At 33.8% G+C, this 24917-nt stretch overlaps 1 protein-coding gene across 3 annotated transcripts in view; it reads right to left on the bottom strand.

The window, feature by feature from the left end:
* LOC118201454 (uncharacterized) overlaps positions 1-22876 on the bottom strand; it is a 97608-nt gene extending 74732 nt beyond the window's left edge. For 2 of the 3 annotated variants that reach the window (XM_085819533.1, XM_085819536.1), the window contains exon 1: positions 22728-22876. The gene's annotated coding sequence lies outside the window, so the exon portion shown is untranslated. Of the gene's footprint in view, positions 1-1121; positions 1279-22727 lie in introns of those variants that run through there. The other variant, XM_085819535.1, reaches the window with a different exon arrangement.
* Positions 22877-24917: the final 2041 nt, after the last annotated feature.

The following is a 24917-nucleotide window of genomic DNA, read 5'->3' as shown; positions in this document are numbered from 1 at the left end:
ATTCTAAAGATATGCTGTTGTTATTTTGTGATTTTGCTGCAGAGTTGAATTGTATGTGGTGCAAGCGCGAAGAACGTGATATTTAATAATAAAGTAAACACATAAAAAGTGAATAATAAAAAGAGAAAAAAAGATTTTGCTAGACATCTTACTGAGAAAACTGAATACTGATATTATGAACTGAGAAAAGACTGAAAAAAAAAAAAAAATAGGAAATTGTATGCGAACACCTAACACTGCTTTTAATTGTTTTTTTTTTTTTTTTTTCGGTTGTTGTTGTTGTTGAACTGTATGCGGCATAAGTGCAAAGAAAACAATGCTTAATAATAAAACTAAAACACAAAAAAGGGGGGTAGCAGGAGTGTGTGCAAAGGCAGACTGGAGGTTCAGACAGAGCGTGAAAAAACCTTAAGAAACACTTCTGGGAAATCGTTTAATATGAAACCTTTCAATTTTTCCTCTTTTTTATATAAATATTTATTATTATTATTTTAATATTTTCATTAGAAAATCACATTTCCAGGATATAATTATTTCTTATTTAGATAACATGTAGGCCGATGATTTCATTGCCTTAAGCCCTCAAATGGAATTGTAAAAATTATATATATATCAGTCTTATTTTCAGTGTTCAGAGTAGAAGGCAACTTCTCAAAGTGCATTTATTATTCCTCATTTGTAAAGAAGGTTGCAATGAAAGCTCCGTTATTCTTTAAATAAAGATTTCATTTTTCTGGGAAGAAACGAAAGTGCTATCGAACGGTTAAAAATACAATTCTGTGACTAATCATTTAAGAAGGATTTTCGAATTCGCCAGGGAATTTCATTTCTTATTCATTTCGGCAACAACCTTACGGAATTTGAAAACGTATTTTGTTTCCTGATATAAAAATGAAATGAAGATTTTAATACCACATTCACAAGTATTTAGCGATTTTTCTATTTATATCTATCCGAAGCACGAGATTTAACTATTTCATTCATACATAATTTATAAACGTTAAAAAAAATGTCGGAATGTTTGCACACAAAACCGACTAATTTAAAATTTAAATGAGCTTAAAGTAACTATATCGATCAGCGTTCTAAACATTATATTAAGTTTAATTAAACGCACTTACCTCTCAGAATGTGTATTCCGAGGGTCCTGCACGCAGTTCAAACAATGAAAAGAATCGTTTTACGTAAATTCAGTGTTTTAGTCTATAAACCAGCTGCATGAAATAACATTAGCAATCGAAACAGCTGCGAAAGTACCGTACGTAAACATAATAAAAGAATGAGGGGACGATTACGAACGGCTGGCGATACCCTCCTCGTTTCTAACTTCCGGTGACGTTTTTCCGGTTTAGAGAAAAGCATTCTGCCAGTTTTCATTTTCCTATCAATGCGGTTTGAGAGACACACACGAGTTGCTTTTATTTGCGGTTTTATTTACTAATTTTTTTCACTTCTGCGCTCGTGCCAATATCTGGAGAATTTTTGTTTTTTACTTTCTTGCTTTATTTTTGGCAACTGTGAAGAACGATGTCGTGTTTTAATATAACCGCATCTGAAGTTTACCTTGAATCTCACGCCTATTGTCTCAATTTTCGAATGCGGAAAATGCAGAATATTTATATCAGGGTGTTTTAAAATGCTTTTATTTCTAATTTTTCTCAGAAGAGCTTCAGAAATTAAGTTATAGAATTATTTTTCATTTGATAAGGAGAATTATTATTCAAAATAATTTTATTGATAATATATACGTTTTATATTAAAAATTTATATTGTTTTTATATTAAAAACAGTTTTAGTCCAAAGGGGCAATTGCTCAGAAGGACTATTAATTTCGTTTTGGCATTTTGCGTTGATTCACTACAAGCGTTGTTTGATTTTTCAAATTGTTGCCACCAAATATTATCTCCTTGTATTATATTTAAATAAATTAAATAATCAAGAATCTGCATAAATGTATCTTGTTTCTAGCATTGTGATAAAAGAACGCTATCTAGAGAAAAAAATTAGTAAAGAACGTTACCTAGAGCCATCAAATTTTGAATAGCGTAATCCTCCTGAGAATATGGGCATCTGGAAGCCGAAATTTGGAATTTGTTTTTTATTATCGATTTCATATTTTGTAAAACTTTAACGAATTTTTGATTAAAAAACTCAAGGATTCAAAGTGAGCAATGGTAACATTGTACAGAAAAAAAACATTTTTATCTCCAGCGCGAGACTGTGTATTGGAAATTCTAAAATCATCCTCATTTTAAAATTATTTTGCGATATTGCTCTTGAACTGAATTTTATGGTTTAAGTGCGAAGAACAAGTTCTTTAATAAATAAAGGTAACACACAAAATGTTAAAAAAAAAAAAAAAAAAAAAAAAAAAAAAAACGCTCCTTTGGGCGTAATTTATAACCTGAAAACTTTCAGGTTTTTTTTTTATTAATTTTACTTTTTATTATCTTGGTTAAAATTGCATAAATGGAAATTAATTTTGCTTGTGAATTGTGATTTCTGCAGCTTTGGAATGTCTGAAATTTTAACACTTTAGCACCTCCTGTTTTTAAAGTTTAAAATTGCACTTAATCAACATTTTTTAATATATATGTTGTTTTTGAAGCTTGTTGTTTGAAAAAGCTTGTGGTTTTTAAGACATGTTGAGTACCTTTACTGTTATTAAAAAATAAATAAATAAAAAAGTGAAAATTTTTTGGCACGTGAAATCCCTTCGATTGCGACAGATACAGTAAATATAAAAGTAATATAAATCTGTCTCTAAGTTGAGTAATTAGTAATGGCAAACCACACGAGAGATATAATATAAATAACTCCATATAAGATATCACAGGGATCCCCCAACCGTTTTGTCCCTAAGAACATATTTTAGGATATCTATTGCATGGCGGGTGCCATTTTTGTTTACAAGGTGAATTTATAGTTGGATGCATGAGCATAAAAAAAGAGATCGGTCGCATTTCGCTTTGTACTGGTATCTGTGTTGAACGCAATTTCTATTTCATTAAAAATGAGAAAACTTTCACATAGAACTTTGTTAAAAACTAAAGCATTTTTATTGTGATCGCACAGCGGCGGGCCACACGTTAAACGATCGGCGGGCAGTGATTCACGCGGGCACAGGTTTGGGAACTTCTGAGCACTTTCGATGACCTTATTCACAACCGCGTTATCATTTAAAATAATTTTTTGCCCTGATAAAATTCAACATTACATTGTTATTGACTATATTACATTTTGAGAAAAACCTGACACGAATTCTTTTTCTTCAGGGATGAAAAAATTCACCATAAAATATAGCATAGATTAATCAGGAAAACCACACCATAGGTCGCTAGATATACGAGAATAGCTGAATCAATAACTTGCAATTATTTGCACTAACTTTCGCAAATGGCGATTTGGGTGGCATAATATGCGTAATTTTTCGCCATCAAACATAAATATTTTTACGAGAGTCAACCTTGAGGATATTAACGGATCTACATATAAAAACCTTGTCGTATGTTTATCGCGTTGAGAGCAGATACTCAATGAAGGATTATCAGTCTGGCAGATAACGCAACTGAATTCTTTTTGTCATGAGAGAAACCTTTGTAACTTCGACCCTCACAGTTAAAGATATTTGCGTTAATCAGAAATTTCCTCTATCGAGTGACTTACATGTAATGCACAGGGCACATCGTTGCCTTTAAAATTTTGCAGAATGTACAGAATGGTTTAAGTGAAAATAAATCCGATAGCAAAAGTTTTTTTTGCTGGAAATGTCTTGTTTGGAGGTGGATTGTTTGCAATTAGGAGTTGGGAATTAAAATAACGCTAAATTAATTGGAATTAATTAAACTAATATGGGAAATTATCAGTCACTTTTTACTTAATAACTTAAAATATTTCGAGGGGATTAACAGGTGTTAGAAAGAATTAATTAAAATATTTTTTTTTCCCAATGGCGAGCAGAAGTCATCTATTGGCCATACTTAGGCCAAAAGCGGCGATCACTTTATTATGGAGGCACCTAATAGGTGGGCCACCTTTGCCTTCTATGAAGGGACGGACAGTTACAACCATACGCTTTCCATACATGACATAGGGCATGATATAGCTGGTACATAAATACATAGTTGAGTCATAGCCGATTGAATATTTTTTTACTGTGTAATCGTACAGCAACTTTGGACCAGATGGCGCAACCTGCATTTACACTTCTAGAAACGGAACGCTCACGAAGGAGCTACAAGAAGATATTTACTGATCGTGCGTAGGCGATCAGACCTGGATTGATCTAAAGAGATCACACAGAGGTGGTGAGCTGTTATCATTCAGCTGTTCATGAGAATATGACTACAATGGAACAAAAGTTGTGATTCCTCTTCTAAAACATACTAGATTCATCTGTATAAACTCATCCCATTTATCTTTTCTTCTATGAATCAGGAGTTGGAACCAGTAGGTGCGATTTTTGTTTTATGATAATACATCATCACATAAATATGAAATTCTTCCACTGGTTAGTAATATAAAATACCTAGGAATTTATCTCGACCAAAAACCAACTTATTGGACGCCAATTTAAACTGGATCTGCGTGTCAAAGGATTTTTTATGTAAATTTAATTCAGTTCATTCTTTTCCATGCAGCTTTTACATGTACAGGTTTATGTTTATTTGTTGTTGTTGTTGACTAATGCTCACTTGTCTGACTTATAGTCAGCGATAGCTCACGAAATTCCTCGTGGCAAGGAGCGCGAGATACGCCTGTCGCTGGCAACGGCCTTGAGCACCTCACAGGTGACAGTACAATTTAGATCAGCTCCGCCCCCAATTTTGATGGAGAGCACCCGAAGGGACGGGTCTTAGGATCTCCCACCGCTCTTCCCATACAACAAACCTCTCGAGAGGCCTTTCAGCACACCGCACATTTAGAATACCCGCATGCCAAACGGACACTATACATTTACAAACATCCTTGCGTTCTCCGGGATTCGAACCCATCCCTTCGGCACGGCAGTCAGCGACGCCTAACACTACACTGGTTGGGCGGCGTTTATGTTTATGAAAAGTATATGAAAACTTTGTGTTTTTCCAAAATAATTGCTTGTATTCTTGACTAATCTACCTTGTTTGTATGAAATGCACAACTTTATATATAACTTGACATTCAACATGCTCTACATTTCATTCCCACCACTGTACTCAACTTATTTTTCCAAAGGTCAAAACTGAATATGCCGATATTGCACATTTGCAAGCTGGACGCGGCGACAACAGCAAACGGAACGGAACGGATTATTGCTGTTCTTGTCACCTATAATCCAACTATGATGCGGCATCATTATAAACATTTACGGAGAATTCATTATAATAGTACTTACTAGCTATTTCACTGTATACGTTGCATATAGAATTTGTAGTTATTCAATTCATTAGCTATTTTCTCTGCGTCATTTATTTTCTATCGCCGCATTTTCCATTTTGTTACTGCCTCTATTATAATGTCCAACAACAATTTCCCGCCAAAAACTCACCTTGATGATGGACGTTTCATATCTCATGTTGTTCTTACAACCTCAAGGCGTTCTATATTTTCCCTTTGCTTTATCAGCTTCCATTTTCTGTCTATATAACAATGCATATGTGCTTATTTTGTAATTAACGTCAAAGGCGAAAATACGATTCAGTGACAAAAAAAAAGTAAAAATAATAATAATAATAAATAGAAAATAATAATAACACAATAATACACAAATTTTAAAAATTAAAACAAAACTTCAGTGGTTTTCAGACCAGAAGAATAAAAATGGTTTACGTTCTACGGTTAGATGAATCAGCATATGATACTCTTTGTCGCCGTGAGGAACCAATTTGTGAAGATACTCTTGGTAGACGACCCCGACGTTATGTTAGGCAATCAAATGTTTTCACGAAAGGTTTTGTATCTAGACGGATGTTAAGGCGCTTGAACCGACGCATTCCAAGACCTGCTGTGGTGATTCCACAAAACACGAGGCTCGACATTTTGCAGAATGTGCAAGGAAATACAATATATCAACAGGAACATTTTCTTGTTTGTAGATTCTTATAAGAACATTTTCTTGATGACTGACAGAAAGCGGCTTGCAGTCACGCCATCCTTTACGAAGATTGCTTTTGTCGTAAAGCGACTAACGTCAACGATCGCAGTGATGTCGGGATGCAGTCTTTTGTTCAAGTACGACAGTACTAATGGACGGAACACCAAAATGTCACCATCGGTCAAACAGGTATAGTCTTACTATACTAACCCTGCACCTCTACCCAATTTTGATAAAGAGCACATCGAGTTTATGGTCCAAGGGTCTCCTCTAACCAGCTGACGGGACTTTGGCAGGCTAATGTTGTGAGTGCCATCATGCAGCATAGACACAATACATTTACATGCTTTCCCCGGGATTTGCGCATCGGTAGAGCCTCTTGGACAGGTAAAGATTGAAGCAAAGGCGACACCTGTGCAAGGTACTTTCGATATCTTAAAGCCGTGTTAAATGTAAAGCGCAGCACTAGATTTGATAGCGAACACATTGGGCGCCGTTTGAGAATCTCCGAGTTGCTCAGAAATGCCTCTCTCCTTAATTATCACTAAAAGTCCCACTTTATTCGAACTAATTTACTCCAGTTTCATTATTTTAGATGAGAAACGAGTTTCTCCTAGCTCCTACATCCGTAATTGGGCGCATTCATCAGCTGACAATGGTTCGCAATCCTAATCGGTCGAAGAACTTTTCCACCTCTCTCCCAGGTCGGGAATATGATGCATACATTCCATTTCCGCCGCTTTTAATCTTAGTCATTTGCAGATCATCAGTTCTCTCTGAAGAACAAAAGTGCTTCTTACTCGCAAGACTGTATTTTATGAATGAGGCCTGGGCTCCATTTTTCTTCCTTCATTTCTCCAACTTTGGATTTTTGTTTAGGATTCCGTGCTAGGACTTTACTAAGCTAGTAATAGTGCATAAAATAATGCGCTGAAACTAGCGTATCAGATGAAACAAAGTATCAGATGAATTTTGTTGTCGCTGTTTCAGTTGTTATTAAACTTTGCAATTTAGCTGATTGTGAGTTTACTCTGCAAGTGATTTTAGCAACCGACGATATTTCTCGCGCCTTTAAGAAGGAATTGTTCCACGATATCCACGTTCTGCTTAAGCTGTTTGGAGTTATTTTCTGGGTTATTTATAATTAGTTTTTATAATAAATTGTTAATGAGATATATTTCGATGACCTCAGAGACCACGTGACTTATGTATAGCTAATGTACTGTAGATGACCTCTGAGATCACACGACTATGTATAGCTAATGTAAACAAACTAGGTCATGCTTTCTCTTCTTCTCTTGCGGAATGCATATCATTTCGTTCTGTGTATCTTTAAGAGATCGGTAATCCGCAACAATATTATTAAAAGATAAAAACAATTTGAAAGCTTTCGGATTTTATATTACGTCCAAAGGGGCGTTTTTAAATATTTTGTGTGTTACTTTTATGTATTAAATATTATTACGTTAAAAAACATAAAATTCAATTCAGCATCAATATCACAAAATTATTAAAAAAGAGATATCTTTAGAATTTCCAATACACAGTCTCGCGCGCTGGAGATAAAAATTAGTTTTTCCCATACAGTGTTGCCATTGCTCGCTTTGAAATAGTTGAGTTTATTAATCAAAAATTAGTTAAAGTTCTCAAAATACGAAGCAGATAATAAAACAAATTCATTCCAGAGTTTAAATTTTTGCTTCCAGATGCCCATATTCGAATGGAGATTTAATGATTAATAAAATACAATTTTAATGATTAAGAAATACGTTTATTGATTTTGCATCGCTCATTTTAAAAAGTAATTACGAATTCATTAATTCTGGAGATAGATTAAGGATTTTGTATTTTAGCCAATAAAAGTACTTTGAGAAATGACTGTTTTTGAAGTGACACTGAAGGTAATGTTTCACGCAACGAGAAGATTTGCAAATGTATGGCACAAGTAGCTTAACCTAAAGTGACGAATGTAAAAACGCAAATATTTTGGATAACCTTTTCTGAAGTCATTTCTAAACATCAAATAGAGAAGTAACTTTAATACACTTTTCATACGCATAGCTGGAAGTTGGTTATGTATACATAGATGTCGAATTAATTAACATTATTCATAGAGACGTAATTAAGGACGGTAAATTGTATGTTCCCTTTGACATTCCAGTGCTCCTAATTGTGTTACTCGTATTTATTAAATTTGCGAATTAGCCAACTGTTATCACTCTCATTTCAACGCTGTTTCTTTTGGTTTTTGTTCTTTGGCAATTTTCCAACTTCAGTACTTTAGCCCTTAGTTTCAGCTATGGGCTTATTTCCAATGGTGTAAATCCGAGCATGCTGTAACTAATAGTGTTGCGTTAAACAGCGCATTTCTGCCGAAAAACCAATTTTCATTTACGTCTTAATTTATTAGTATGTTTTCCCAAAAAATGTTATACGTCAATAAAAACGCAGGATAATAAGTTACAGTACGGATATTTCGTTTTATCCTTAAATGGGTGCAACAGGGAAAATAGTTGCCAAAGGGAGTGGACGATACTACTATACAGATAGTAACATAACAATGTGATATGATAACCAAAAAATTCTGAAAGGATTTTTCTAATGATGGTTGTAACTTCAACACTATGATCAAAATCAAACAATTATCCTCTTTGATAGATGCATTTTCTTATTGTTTTTTAACTTCCGTGTATGAAGGTAACGGAAGTAGGTTAGGTTAGGTTACGTATAAGTGCAGGGGCCACCTATTGTTTACCCCGAGTAAGTAGCTATAGGACCCTTGCACTAGGTATCCAGAGTTGCAACGCCTTCCTGGGGCCCGCGGTACCATTCTAGTGCCGAAGTGCTGCTGTTTGCATTATGATTTGGGTGGGATCACTCTGTGTTGCAGAGTTCTAGACCCCTTGATGCCAGAATATCCATTATTTGGGATATGCGTTTCTTGCCCTCCAATGGCGCGCTTGTCTATGCCAGCATTGGCCACTCCTAAGGCCAGATGTGGTGGTCTATTTATTATGGTGGCATCTAATAGGTGGGCCACCTCTGCCTCCTATGAAGGGACAGATAATTTTTCCATCCATGCCTTCTCCGGGATTCGAACCCGGGTCCTAGGCTATGCGCATTTGACGTACGGAATCACATCTTGTTCTAGTCTTGGTCTTCTCAGGTGCAGACTTGTTGTTTATGATGCATGCGAATAGGTAATAAATAACGGAAGTATTGTAATCGCGAAATATTTTGGGTATCATATTTCAAGGAAAATATCCATTTTGACCGCTCTCGAATCCATCTGAACAATGTTTTTGCTTGACGTTTGTATCTACGTACAATATAAAGGACTCTTTTTTCCCCAAAGCGTAATGTAGAATGGATTTGAAATGGATTCAAAAGGTATTTTTTCTTTGTATCTCACATAACTCAAAAACAACTAGCCGCAGAACGTTGAAATTTTGTATATGGGATTGCTATGATACCTAGTTGTGCATCTCTCTTTTTCACTACAACCAGCTGCACCAAACGAATATACGAGGGTTGGTCAAAAAATTAGTTGCACTACCTAAGAAAAAAAAACAGGAGCAAAATTTTACAATAACTTTATTTATATCTTAAAGTTCTATTCAAAATCTACATTTCAACGTAATTACCTCCGTTATTTAAGCATTTGTCGAGGCATGGTACAAGTTTTTCGATGCCTTCTGCAAAAAAATCCCGTCCAGTGTCCGATAACCATTGTTGGGCTGCAGCTTTCACTTCGGCATCCGAATGGCACCGTCGCTTTGAAAGCTCTTGTTACATGGGACCAAACAAATGGAAGTCAGGAGGTGAAAGGTCTGGGCTATAAAGAAGGTGATTCTACACTTCCCACCTAAACTTCTTAGAAGTTCGCACGTTTGTTTTGCTGCATGCGGTCTTGCATTGTCATGCAAGAGCACAATGCCTTTCGACAGTTTACGTGGCCGTCAATTTTTTAGTGATTTTCGCAATAAGAAGATGCATTAATTGTGGCACCCTTCGGCATGAACTCTGTATGCACCCCGTCTTCTCTGTCGAAAAACAGCGTCATCATCGCCTTTCCTGCAGATGGAACAGTTCGATACTTTGTTTGTGTCGGGGAACTGCAATGTTTCCACTCGAGAGAGCTGCATTTCGTTTCAGGTGAGAAGTAGTGAATCCAAGTCTCATCTCTAGTCATAAGTTTGTCCCAAAACTCATTTCCTTCCGTTTGGTAACGTTGCAGAAATGCAGATGCACTTTCAAAACGCTTTCCTTTATGTTCCTCTGTCAATGGACGTGGCACCCATCGAGCACAAACTTTAAGGTGATCAGCAATAATTTAATGCTCACTTTCATGAGAAATATCCAGTTCATTTGAGATTTCGTCTATCGTTATGCATTTGTTTGCAAGAATGCATTCATTCAAGCGAGGAGCGATTTCCCAATCTGTTGCAGTTGATGGTCTTCCCTCGCTCTCAGCGTCGTCCATTCTCAAACATGTTGCACCATTTCGCGATAGCTTGACGTGACATTGCATTTTCACCATACCCTTCATGCAACTGCCCATAAATTTCAGTGCAGTTTTACCTTTTCCCCACAAAAAAAGGAATCACAGTACGCATTTCCAATTTGGACGCTATTTGCAGCTGTCGAGACATGTTTGCGACTGATTATCAGAAAAACTAAACTTGCCTCGGGAAAGTCGCTTCGTTAGGCGATAAAGGTACATGTCTGAAGTGTTGCCACACAGTGTCCTTCAAATAGTCTTAGACTGAACATATTTACGCAGTAGTGCAACAAACTTTTTAACTGACCTACGTATATATCTACTCTCTTACCCGGCTCGCTGAAGTTCTGTTTTTTCATTCTTATATGTTGGTACGTTTTCCATTTTTTTTTCTTCAAAAGTGATTGAATCTTAATCTTATGTTGCGGTTAAGAATTTTATGTCTTTAGTTAATACGCATATAATTAGTTGTAGAATTATCAACAATTTAAATGTTAATTCAGAAGTCAAACAACAAAAATCAGCGTTATATTTTCAAATTTGGAGATATATCTCGTTCATTTGCGCTTTTGCAGCTGAGGATGGTGATTCGGTAAAACCATCGAAACTAGTCCTGTGAAAATTTGAAAATATAACGCTGATTTTTGTTGTTTGACTTCTGAATTCGTATTTGTTCGGCGTATTATTTGTGTCTTAATTTAAATGTTGTTTAAGTGGGACTAATCCTAATGGAGTAGCCATTTGTTTCCATTTGAAACTTAGTAGAATAGTGAATTAAGTCAGTGTCTGCTCCAACTTTAGGGTCTTTGTGCCGAGTGGGACCAAAGGTAAACTTTAACATATTTTGCACCGAAAACGTCTTCCTGCCCGTTGGATGAATTGTTTGTTTTGGCGTAGAAACTCAAATTTTAATTTTTAAAAAAAAAAAAAAAAATGTTTTCAATTGTTTTGGGGGTTTTAGTTTTTTTTTTTTTTTTTTTTTTTTGAGTATTTTACAGCTTTTAATGAAGATATTTTATCTTGTCGCGAAGTGGAAACTGAATTGATTGAATGAGAAATATATCTCTAATGAAATCAGAGAAAATAAGTTTAAATGAAGCGTAGCAAAAAATGTGACTAATGTAATAGTCTGTACAAGGAAGTCACGTGTGGTGCTCACGTCAGATTTTTTTAAATAATATTTTCTCTCTCTCTCTCACACACACACACACACACTCTCTCTTTTTTTTTAAATGTAGGATTTTAAATGAAGTATAAGTGGTCTTTAGTGAGACATTTTAGCCTTCATTCATTTCAGCCGATGTGAATGAAAATCTCACTGAAAAAATGTTTTAAATATCCACTAATTTTAAGTCTTTAATTAAATATAAAGGTTCTCTAGTTCTTCGGGGATTGAAACGAAATGCGTATTTACTAACATGGACCTTATAAGAAACAGACCAAACCAAACGGGTTTTCTCCCTCGTCTGACGCGTTCCCGTCTGTCACCTTGACCATATCCGGCGGAGTAGGGACGACTTGCAGAAGCTTACAATGGTTGGCTATTGCAGCGTGTATAATTGTCAAGAAAAAGCTGATTGTAGCTTTGTTAGCTTCGCAACAACAAAGATAATGCCTTCATTTATTATTGCCAATTAAATCATGCTTAATCCTTTCTGGAATTTTTTCGAGGAAATAAGTGTTTAAGATTTACTTCGTAATTTTTAATATAGATATTTTGAGTTTTTATGTATTTTTGCCTTCTCTTGAAGTGAGAACTGAATTAATTAAATGAGAAATACTCAATTGTCTGTGAAAAAATGTTTCTTTTTTGTTTTGTTTGCTTAATTTCTTTTATACATCATTCGAGCTTTATTATAGTATTTGAATAGAACATGTGGCAACGATTAGATAATTCTATTCTTTAAATGATATAAATTTTGTGAATTATGAGTTATAATATGAACGAAATATAATACTGTTAAGTGAATCTAGCGCCAGAGTGTCGCTATGGTAAACAAATACTAGCGTGAATTTTAAAGAATGCATTTATTCCATTGGGGTTTATGCGCTGTCGGCGAAATACATTTAATTCAATCCAATAAGTTTAAATGAAATGCAAGAAAAAATGCATATAATTTAATATTCCTTAACCGGAATATAAAAGCGTCCGTACAAGGAAGTCATGTGGTGTACAACATCAGATTTTTTTTCTTTCATTACACTCAAAATTTTATGCTCCGAATTTTATAAATTACTAAAGTAAATAATCCATTTCAATATTAATAATTTAATGATAATATAATCAAATAAATAATCGTTTTGTAATGATATTATAGTTTTGAAAATCACTGCCTGAAAATGTTCATGAAATTAAAAAAAAAATTATCAGATCTTGTTTAATTTTACATTATTTATTTCACAGCATCACGTACTATCAATCTTATTTAATTTTACTTTATTTTAACGCAAAATTAAGTTCATAAAATTTGTGCTTAGTATTTACCGTTTTACCTATGTAAAGATGTTTGTGCAAGAATTATGCAAGGAAACAATGCGCGAAATGCAGTAAAAAGTACACTAATGAGATATATTAAATCCTATTTGAAATAAACTGTGACTTTCATAATCTCATCACTATACAACGTATCACATTTAATAATTAAAAACAGTTATGTGATACAAACGCTATAGGTTTCAGTGTTAAAGTAAACCAGATCGTCCTAACTCTTTCTAGCAGACATGTCGGTGACGTGCGCCCCGCCCACTGGGTTAGTCTATCTCTTATAAGGTCCATGTTTACTAAGGTATGAAATATGCAACTTCCGCCCTTTTTTTTTATTGCGTAACATTGATTTCATCATTCCTTTATTATCGCTATGGAAAAGATTCTTACGACACTATCTCCTAATTCAATGCGGAAAGTAACAGTGATGTACCAGTTGGCTGTCTTCATTTTTACAAAGGCGGACAAGTTTCCAGTTTTAGATTTGTATAAAAATTATTAAATATAAATACTTATGTCGTAATTTGAAATTTTTTATATTTATTTTGTAGTTCGAAATATTTAGAAGACCGAGGTTTATAATGTTCCGGCATGTTCATTCTCCAGCTGTAACTTATGCTTTCAGTTCCAGTCTAGTTTTTCCCTAAATTTCAGGTTTTTTTTTCTAGTTCTAATTCTAGTTGTTCCCAATCTAAAAATTTTATTGTGTATATTTTTTTAATGGCCCTTATTCTACTTTCTGCCCAAACAGAGGTCCTTTTAGAATTATTTTTTAAACGTATTTCTAATATGTGGTGCAGATTATTTTTCCTCTCATAACAGAGCAAGCACAATCCATCTCCCTTAATATACATATTTTAACTTCCTTGTACGAAGTAAAGGAAGTATTTTAATCGCGAAAATTTTGGGGTATCATATTTCATCGAAAATAACCATCTGATCCATTTGATATGCAATTTAACGATGTTTTTGCGTGACATCTGTACGTAAGGACAGAATAAAGGACTCTTTTTCTCTAAAAGGGTTGCAAAAAAGATTTAAAATGGATTCAGAAGAGACTTTTTAGTAACGTCTGCGCATGCGTACGTACCTACGTATGTATCTAGCATAACGCAAAAACAAGTAGCCTCAGAACTTCAAATTTTATACTTGGGACTGCTATAACATGTAGTTGTGCACCTCCCTTTTTGGATGCAATCCGCTGCACCAAAAGTATATATATATATGTAAGATAAAAATATATGAATCAGAATTATAATATAACTATAAACATTAATTCGTCCTCTCTATTCTAAAATCGGAATAACCTCTCTGCATTGCGTCATTTCTAGATCACTCTATGGTCCGCGCAACTCTGATGACGTAATAATTAAGAACTGAAACTGTCCTTGTAAACCAAAACTTCTCTCTTCGCGTGCTTCCATCTTTCATAACTACGCACTTCAGCTTTTGCTCTGTACTGTGCTAAGATGTAATTTCGCTGGCTTGCTTTCTATCTTAACAATATCAAAAATGTAAATCTTCTGTGGAAAGGCACGACTAGAGTGCCAAGTGATTGTGGCCACAAATATCAATTGGAAATAAAAATGGAAGTAAAACTGCCTCGACTGCCAAGTTCTTTAAATACTACGCAATCAAAATTCTTCAATATGGATCTAATCACGCATCTACAGTGTTCTGTCATTTCCTTTGCTTTTATTATAACATATATATATATATACCCACTCTCTCTCTCTTTCTCTCTTTCTATATATACATACCCACTCTGTTACCTGTCTCGCTGAACTTAGTATTTTATTCTTATATGTTCGTAAATTGTGCTTTTTTTGTTTTAAAAGTGATTGAATTAGTCTTTTATATTCCGGTTAAGGAACCTGTAGTTAATCTAAATGCAACAGAATTATAAACAATTTAAAAGTGGCGAGTTAAGCCAAATGAACCTCCATATGTTTACATTTGAAATTCAAAAGAGTAGAGAATTAAGTCATTTTCTGCACCTTCAATATCTTTTTGCCGAATGGGACCAAAAATAAACTTTGAGTTTTCTGCAGTGAAAAATTAAATTTAAAAATTTAAAAATAATTTTAAAATGATTAAATTATGCTGTTCTTATCTTCCGGTTAAAGTTTGTATGCTTTTTTTATGCTGCATGCAGTATTTGTAGAATTATTAACAATTTAAAATATGTTTCATTTCAATTTAAAATAGTTTATATGCTTCAAACCTTAATTTTTTTTTTTTTTTTTTTTTTACCTTAGCAACCATATTTGTTTACATTTGAAACTTAGCAGAATATTGAATTGAGTCAGTTTGTGCATCTTCCGTGTCTTTTTACCGAGTGGAACGAAAGGTAGACTTTCAGTTTTGTTCACCGAAAAATCTATGTTCTTGCCGCTAGCCGAATTCGCATAGAAACCTTAATTTTAATTGTAAAAATTGTTTTCTTTAACTGTACCTGGTGTTTTATGTGTTTCTGTATATCACACTCCTTCATGAAGATGTTTTGAGGTTTTATGTACTTTTGCTTTGCGGCAAAGTGAGAATAGAATTAATTGAGAAATATGTATCTAAGGAAATAAGTTCAAATAAAATGCAGCAAAACACGTGTATAATTTAATACGCCGTAGAAGGAAGTTATGTGGTGCCTACATCAGATTTTTTCCTTTTAATTTTAAAATGTCAGCACAGGAATCTTTGCATTATTTAAATAATTTTTATAACTGGAAGTAAATGTCAACTAGCAAGAGTTGCTAAAATAAAGGTCATATTAGGACCTAGTGTATTGTACATCACTGAAAAGCTGTGACTAAAAAAAAGTTTAAATTAAAATTTTGACGTCATAATATTTATTTATTTATTTACTTTTTCAGAATCCAATGTTGTTCTTTTCCCTTTCCCGTTACACTATACTCGGTACAACCTGTTTCGGCATTCGGTATTATTTTAATCCACTTTTTCCTATCCAGCGTTCTGCTTCTCAGAATTTTGGGCAAATTTCTAGGTCAGTTCTTTCAGTGCTTACAATAGATGTTATGCATGGAGTTTTGAAAAGACCTCTTCATGGGTTTTCTTTGTTACTTTGATTTCCTTAGCATTATTATTTTATTCTCAGACGTCGAGTTTGATATGTTTGCTTTCGTATTTATAGATATTTTGAACTGAACGAATGACTAAATAAATAAAATAAAAAAAACAAAATTATTAAATTAATCTAAAAGCTTTCTGATGTAATATTACGCCCAAAGCAGCATTTTTTAACGTGTTCTGTGGTACCTCTATTTAATAAATATCATGTTCTTCATACTTAAACCATAAATTCAACTCAACAGCAATATCACAAAATATTTAAAAAGAGCATATCTTTAGAATTTCCGATACACAGTCTCGCGCACTGGAGTAAATATATTTTTTTAACCCGTATAGTATTGCCATTGTTCGCTTTAAAATCGTTGATTTTGTTAATCAAAAATTTGTTATACAAAATATGAAATAGATAATAAAACAAAATCCAAATTTGGGCTTCCAGATGCCCATGTTCGAGTGAAGGACTACGTTATTCAAAACTAATATCTCTAGGTACCTTTGTTTTTTAAAGGTACGAGAAACATACATTCATTTCTTTAAATATAATGTAGGGCTCTAATATTTGGTGGCAACAATTTGTAACGTGAATCGACATTCATAGTGAAACGACGCAAAATTTCAAAACGAAATTAATAGCCTGTCTAGGCAAATTACCACTTTGGGCTAATAAATAGAATAAAAATAAAATTCTGTGTTTTTTTCATAAGATTTCTTCGTATCGATCATACTTTGGGGGGGGGATCCGAAAAGCATGTATTTCATATCTGAATAACGAGTTATTTAGTTTCGAAAAGCATTTAACACCAAGATGAATTTTTAGCCCTAAGGGGCAATTCGCCTAGAAGGGCTATTAATTTCGTTTTGGCATTTTGCGTACATTCACTATCATAAACGTATGCGTGTTTCTCGCGTTGTGATAAAACGACGGTACCTAGAGCCATCAAATTTTGAATAACGTACGTCTCCACTCGAATATGGGCATCTGGAAGCCAAAATTTGGAATTTTGATTTATTATCTATTTCATAGTTTGTAAAGCATTTTTAAGTTTTTGATTAAGAAACACAACGATTTCAAACCTAGCATTGGCAGCACTGTACGGGAAAAAAAAAAAAAAAAAAACTCCAGCGCGCGAGACTGTGTAATTCTAAAGATATGCTCTTTTGAATATTTTGTAATATTGCCGCTGAATTGAATTCTATGGTTTAAGAGCGAAGAACATGATATTTAATAAATAAAGGTAACACGCGAAACGTTGAAAAACGCTCCTTTGGACGTAATATAAAATTTGAAAGCTTTCAGAATATATATAGATATATAAACATTTTCTCCTCTTTAATGCTTCTGAAATTTAACCAGATTATTTCAAGACCTATCACAGATAGAAAGTAAACACGAAACTCTAAATTCATTCTAGGAAAGTAGGGTTATAATATTCAGGGGTCGTCGTGAAGGGTTATTAGTCATTCAGATCAAGTGAAATTGTATTATTCATGCTAAATTTTTAAGTTAATATATAAGGTATTATTTCTCTGCTTTCCGCATGCCTTCGTGGTGTAACTGGAAGCACACTCAACGCGTTTTCGGGAGATCCAGAGTTCGAACATGAGGGCACTCGCATTTTTCACGTCTCCAGCATAAAAAAATCTAATGACTCTGTATATATATCTTCTGAATATCAGGGGGGGGGAAGTAATTTTTTCAATGTTTTGAGTTTAAACATTAACGGTTTTTCAAGTTAAGGTCTAAAAGATTAGAATGCTGAAAAATGAACGACAATCCGAGTTTTCGAATTTCAGATCTTTCTAGATAATCATAGGATTCAACAATTAAAAGGGGCTATCTTAAATATCGTTAATCGCAGTTAACCAGAAGAGGAATTAACCGGTTTGCAGATGAACCGATTCTTGCCTAAAAAAATTAAGTTTCTTTATTGTGAACGATGAAAAAACTACTATCATAAACTTTCAGCGTAAAATAAAACTGTCCCCTGAAAACACACGCACACACAAAAACTCAAAGAACATTGCGTACGAAATACCAAATATTTTGTTGCGTGCTTAACGGTTCGCAAGAGACCGAATACATAGCTCCGTTGATAGGGTGATACAATTTATTTTATCAAAATAAACACTTCAGAGATCTGGAAATTTCCACAAAAATAGTCGCACAACGCTTCCCAATATCACACAGTACAATCAGTAGTTACACTTCAAACTACTATGAAAGTTAAACACAAGGCAATGCAAATCGCAGCCAAAGAGAAAGCTACCCGGGGATACCTCAGTACTCTGAACTCACGCTAAGCTAATAGTTAATAACAATTGAGAGCAGATACTCTCTCAGGCTTTATATAGTTTTCACCCGACCGCCCAGATATTCCTAGTACTTTCTGCTTATCGAAAGTACTAGGAGGGAATATGAATGTCGACCAAATTATGGTTACAGCTAATACAGTGATCAATTACATTTATTCAATTGCAATATTTGTTACGATGTACAGGGACTGGATCTCCTTTGTCGAATTTTCGCCAAATTTGGAAACGAAAAATTAGTCTCCAAAAATCCTTCCAGCTTGGCGATATCTCGCCAAATTGCAGAAATACTCATTTACACTATGTTAAACGGACTGGTCCCTGTATTCTTAATTTTCTGCCATAGCTTCTCTCCCTCGATTTTTCATGTTACATTACAGAGAGAAATACAACAATTTAACATACAACTGCACTAAAATTATCTATCTATGTGCAAAATTCGTAACACTATAAATACGGAAAAATCATCTGCTAAAAGAAAATTTCTCAGTTGTGAAAAAAAAAAAAAAAAAAAATCAAGTGTACAGCCATTAATCGACAGTTTTACATCGACTTCTTTGGAAATAGAACGATAATGCAAACGATAATAATAGTTTTCTTTTTGTTTTGAATACTGATGGTTTAAGCTCCTTGGAAAAAAAAATAAACTGCTAATAACATTTTTCTTATTAATTTATGATAATTACTCATTCATGACATTTAATTATTTTTGAACTAGCTGTCATTTTGGGTTAACGCTGGACGTCGTCCTCGGTACTGCCCTAGTGTTAATCGGAAGTTTACTGTAATTTTCCTTTCGCTGTTCATCATTTCGGCTTATAAGAAGTTTTATCGAACGCACTGAGGTATTGTAGTTCAAGAAGTTACGGAAACCTGTATCTTTATTTCAGTTCTTATCATTATTCATTCAAGTAAACAGAGTAGAATGAGTCAAAACAAGCAAATAATGATCAATATTTGAACAGAGTCGGAATGAAAGAAAAGATGGATGTTTGAAGGCCAGTTCTTAGTACGAGTAGAATCCCATGTTTCAAGTCTGGTATCAGGAATTAAATATGAGTATTGCGTGCACGTGTACGGGGTTTTGTATGCATGTCACGGCAGTTGAATTTTAAACTCTAACTGAAATTCAAGAATCTTAATTATGCACTTCATTGATTAAATTTTCTTTCAAGGTAATAAATAGAGGTGTATTTTAGAAACTGCATTTTTGAATTTATTTTACATTAAAGGCGGATATTGGATTTTGCTTTTATTACTAGAGAATTTTTTTTTCTCTTTTCTTCTTGTTCTTATCTGAAAGATTTCGGACATTCGAGGAACTTGAAAATATTCTGGGACATTCGGGAATGTTCAAGATCAAAGAATTCTTAGAATTCCTGCTAGGTCTATTTACTAGCAGTAGCAGAGTCTATTTAAGTGAGGCCTTCTAATTCACGATTTTTTTCTGAATTGATAATTTGTGTAAATAAAACATAAATTTGAATAAAATTGTTGAGTCATTAAATTTTTTTGAAGTAGGAGAAGCACGAAAAATGAGCAATTCCCTCGGCGGAACTCGAATCTGGACCTCTCGAATACGCGTCGAGTGTGCTACCGTTACACCCCTAAGGCATGCACAAAGGAGGAAGAAAATACTTTATACACTCCCCCTTTTAAAGGGCGACTGGGGATTAGGGGACCTGGTAGTGCCAAATCCTGGTAGTGAAGAATCATCATCCACCACCTTCTTAGTTCGGGCGCCACTGTAGAATCAAGTTATTTTTAAGCAGATTTACATCAAAAAATGAGCAGTGCCCTCGCCAGGACTCGAACCTGGACCTCTCGAATACGCGCTGAGTGTGCTACCATTGCACCACGAAGGCATGCAGAAAGGAGAAGGGAAAAATATATTAAAAGCATTAATGAAATAATTGTCTGCAATTAATGATATCTTGAAGTGAGATTCCTTAGCTTTCAGGAACTGTACTATACTGAGCAAATTAATTGGGAGAAAGGCAAGTTTTTGATAATTTATATACATACCTTCATATGCAGCGATAATAATAAAATGAATAAGAAATATAGCCTCCTCTAGCACAAATGACTTCTAAAACTCGCTTGACTCTACTAGGTCCTGTGCATATATTGCTGCGTTCTGCGAGTTCGTCGATCTGGAGTGATTGACGACAACACTTGATGAAGAATCAAAACACAATTTATTCAACAGTATTCCCCAGGACAGTTCCAAAGACACGTTTACAGCGGTCGAAAAACTACGATAAACACGCTGAAATAATCAGCAACACAACCTTCAGGCTACAACGGTCAACACAGTTGCACGGCAAGGCACTAAAGTACAGCTCCTGACTCGGTTTGGTCGCTCTCAAGCTCTAATCTCTGAACTCAAGTTACTACTGCTGATTTCAAAATACTCTAAATACTTCTCAAGATACACTGCTACGCCGACAAGGTATATACAGCTTTAGCCAACCTTCAAGAAGATTCCCTAGAAATCCCGCTAAGAATGCGTTCTGGAATGTTTTCGCTTCGTCTATGGCATATCGCCGATTCTGTCACCAAATGGGCGATTTCACGTCAAATCTGGCAACTGTGCCTTTCCTTGCTACTTTTTAGCAACCCTAAGGCCGCTTTGCGGGGAAGCTATCTTGCCACAGCTAGGCATTTCGTAACAATATCAATAGATCTCTTTTAAGGTCTTTATTAGTTTTTATTGGATTAACAGGAAAACTTTGGGCACCAGTGGGTGCCTTTCCACTACATTCCCAGCAGAAACGGAATCAAAGGATTTCGTATACCTATTTTCCTGCTAGCAGTCTCTAAATACTTTTGGATTGCCTAATTTTTAAATGCCTCTAATTGTGGGTAACGCTACACAGCTAAAGTTATCATATTTAAAAATTTTTAAAAATAATGGTGTCCATGTCATAAAAATGAGGAGACCATACGTATCAGGTCCCGCTAAACTTTAAATTATATTTTACAAGTACAAATACATATCAAAACGAAAGTCATGTAATTAAGACGAAATATCTTTAATATGCTGCATATTCTGATAACTGTTTCCTAAGTTAATATATAATTTTATTACGCATATAGAAATACATAGAATATATTACTCAGGTTCCAATAAATGGTAACTTCATCTAAAAAATCAAGATAACTAACTGTATTGTCCTAACTGACGATCTACCGAATTCTGTTAATTAGTTAACCAGTTTTATATTAGATGGCGCCACCTGTTTTCGGACTAATTTCTTTGTAAAAGCAATTTTTCCGTTGAATTTGAGACCTTTTAAAATGCTGTTTTCGAATCTGTCATTAATTTACTCTCAAATAAATTTCACGTTTACATTACAAACATTTGAAGTACATATATACATTTATGCAGATTCTTCATCATTTAATTTCTTTAAATATAATACAGGGCTCTAATATTTGGTGGCAACGATTTGAAAAGTGAACCGACATTTATAGTGAACCAACGCATTTATAACGAACCAAACAAAACGAAATTAATAGCCCTTCTGGGCAAATTGCCCCTTTGGACTTATAACTGTGAAGAATTAAAGAAGTCTTTCATCGATAATCAATAAAAGGTACATTTTATTGTTATAATTTTCACTAACCATAATTAATTATAGTACTTTATTTGTATTATTAATAAGAATATAGAACTCTTCTAGATTAAAATGAATGCGAAAAAATATGGCATTTATTAACGATGAGATCATTCTAACATCTTTCTATGCTAACATCATCAATATTTTATAAACAGAATCTTCATTTCTAAGATTCCTGTGTTACATTGCTATCAAAATTTAGACCTAAAGTAATATAGGAAAAACATTATTCTAAAACTACAGCCAAAACCCCATGCAGTTATTATGTATATTGCATAACTATGAAACAAGCAGAAGTTCCGACCAGATTAGAATAGACACAATAAAACAGAAGTAAACGATAGAATACAAAACTGAATATTTGCTAAGAAAAAATACTGGATTCTCGTAAAGTAATATCATACGAAAAGATACATTGAAGAAAAATAAAAACAGGACAATAAGCTACGATGATTGCTAATGTGCAATTAATTAATACAAACTGCGTTTCTAAATTAAATTTTGGCTATTCAAATATATGAATGGTAGCAAACCTGATATTAATATCCATGGATCGCGAGAATACTGAAAAATCCTGCATACATTCTACAAAAGGTTATATCTGAGAGGCAATCTTCAAAATAAAGAGAAATTGCAAATACAGCTCACCGTTTCATGAGGCGTCGGTGTGATTAACTCTCTTCACAATATATATTCCTTCGTTTGGAAGCTCAAGATTGGGGATGAAGTGGAAGAGCTTCGATCGTGCGATGTATCAGCGCAAAGATTGTATCCCCTACTGCGTTAAATGAGATCTCTCCACGTCCGTTGCGTCATAGCCGGATAACGGCGCCATCTTTCGGCTTTGCAGCCAAGCCACCTGCAGAGCTTTTAATGTTCGATTATCAAAAGCAGTTCTTCTTACGGGACTTTGCCTTCAATAAATTACTCTTTAAATATACTTTTCAGTTAAATTCTGTGGAGGAATATGAAGCAAATATAACAATTTGCTTGTTATGATTTATCTTTAGCAAATGTAACTAAAAAAAAATTACTTATGAAACACTTCGGAAATATTTTGACTACATTCCACTTGAAATCGAATCGTTCCTTAACGTTTGGAAGAGTGGGGAATTCTTATTGTCACTACACGCAAATAATTTTATGGAAATATGTAAATTAACGGCTGTAATTCTATTCATTAAATGGCTATAATTCTTTTGTAGTTGAATCAGTTTCATAACAAATCCTAAGTATTATTCCATATCTAAATGAGTACGAAATGCTCTTTCTAATTTTTAATTTTTTTTAGTTAAAAAACATTATCCCTGAAAATAAATGACATTTCTTATTTTTATTATAGAATTTAATCGGACAGTTTAGCTGAGATTTCCTATTAGAATCTCATGATTAAGTAAACGGTAAGTTAATTAAGAGGGAAATTTTAAACGTGAAATTCAATGTTCCAGCCTATCGTGGTAAAACCATAATTATTGCAACGAAAATAACAAACTCAGGGTAAACAAATTTTTTAGATGTTTCCAAATTGCACCTTAATGTTTTGTAATGGTTAATAAGGCAATAGAAAAGTTTTAAAAAATCAGAAAGATAAATATTTAGCTACGGCTTTCTTTTATATATATGAAACCACCTTTTCATTTAATATCGGAAAAATTTAAATTCTAATTACTTAGAATTCGAATTATCATAGACATCCTAAAGTTTTCCTCTGAAAATAAACAGTTTTATAATTGGCTACGTATGGGAAATAAAATGCACGTTAAGTTTTGAAATAAAATGCAAATTTCATTTGTAAAAACTATTTAAGCTAAGTTAATTTTGTGACAGAAACATTAGATCTTCGATAATTAATCTAAAGAAATTTATTTTTTTAATTTTTAATCCGAGCGAACAATTCTCCCTGAAGGACTATTCATTTCGTTTTGGCATGATGCGCCACAATTTTAAAAGTCTGTATCACTTTTCAAATCGTTATCGCCCTGACTTATATTTAAAGAAATTAAATAATGCAGAATCTGCATAAATGTATCTTATGTTTCTCGCATTGTGATAAAACAACGGTACCTAAGAGCCATCAAAATTTGAATAACGTAATCTTCCATAGAATATGGGCATGTGGAAGCCCTAATTTGAATTTGAAATTTGTTTTATTATCGATTTCAAATTTTATAACACTTCAACGAATTTTTGATTAAAAAACTGAACGATTTCAAAGCAAGCAATGGCAATACTGTACTAGAAAAAAAATTATCTCCAGCCCGCGAGTCTCTGTATCGGAAATTCTAAACACATGCTCATTTTAAAATTAATTTGCGATATTTCTGTTGAACGGAATTTTATAGTTTGAGTACATAGAACATGATATTTAATAAATAAAGGTAACGCAAAAAACGTTAAGAAAACGCCCCTTTGAAAGAAATTTAAAATGTGAAACCTTTCAGGCTTTTATTTATTTATTTATTTATTTTTTATTTTTTATTTTCTATGATATTTTACAGAAAGAACCTCAACGTATTATTTTAGTTTGTTATTTTTAGCTAAGTTTAAATATCGGTGTCTAAGTCCTGTATCAATGTCGATGCAGATATCCAAGTCAGCTCTTATGAAAAATACCAGTTAAAATGAATTATTAAGCATATGATAGACACAATAGTCCTTCTATGTAAGGAGAAAATTACAACAAAAAACAGCCTTTCAGTTAAATCTTAATAGTATAATCCTAATCTAGTACGCGCGTACACTCTGCATAAAAAATGGGGACGATTTTTCATCTTCCGTTCTAATTGAGCCGATTGACGAAATTTAACTTGTGTTTTCCATGTCTTGGAAACAAAAAGT

This window comes from Stegodyphus dumicola, chromosome 6, assembly GCF_044657685.1.
Source record: "Stegodyphus dumicola isolate Sdum_Otavi_A_Nest chromosome 6, ASM4465768v1".
In the NCBI taxonomy this organism is placed as follows: Eukaryota; Metazoa; Arthropoda; class Arachnida; order Araneae; family Eresidae; genus Stegodyphus; species Stegodyphus dumicola.
The sequence above is the reverse complement of the archived record's forward strand: the minus strand, read 5'-3'. Positions and strand labels throughout refer to the sequence as shown.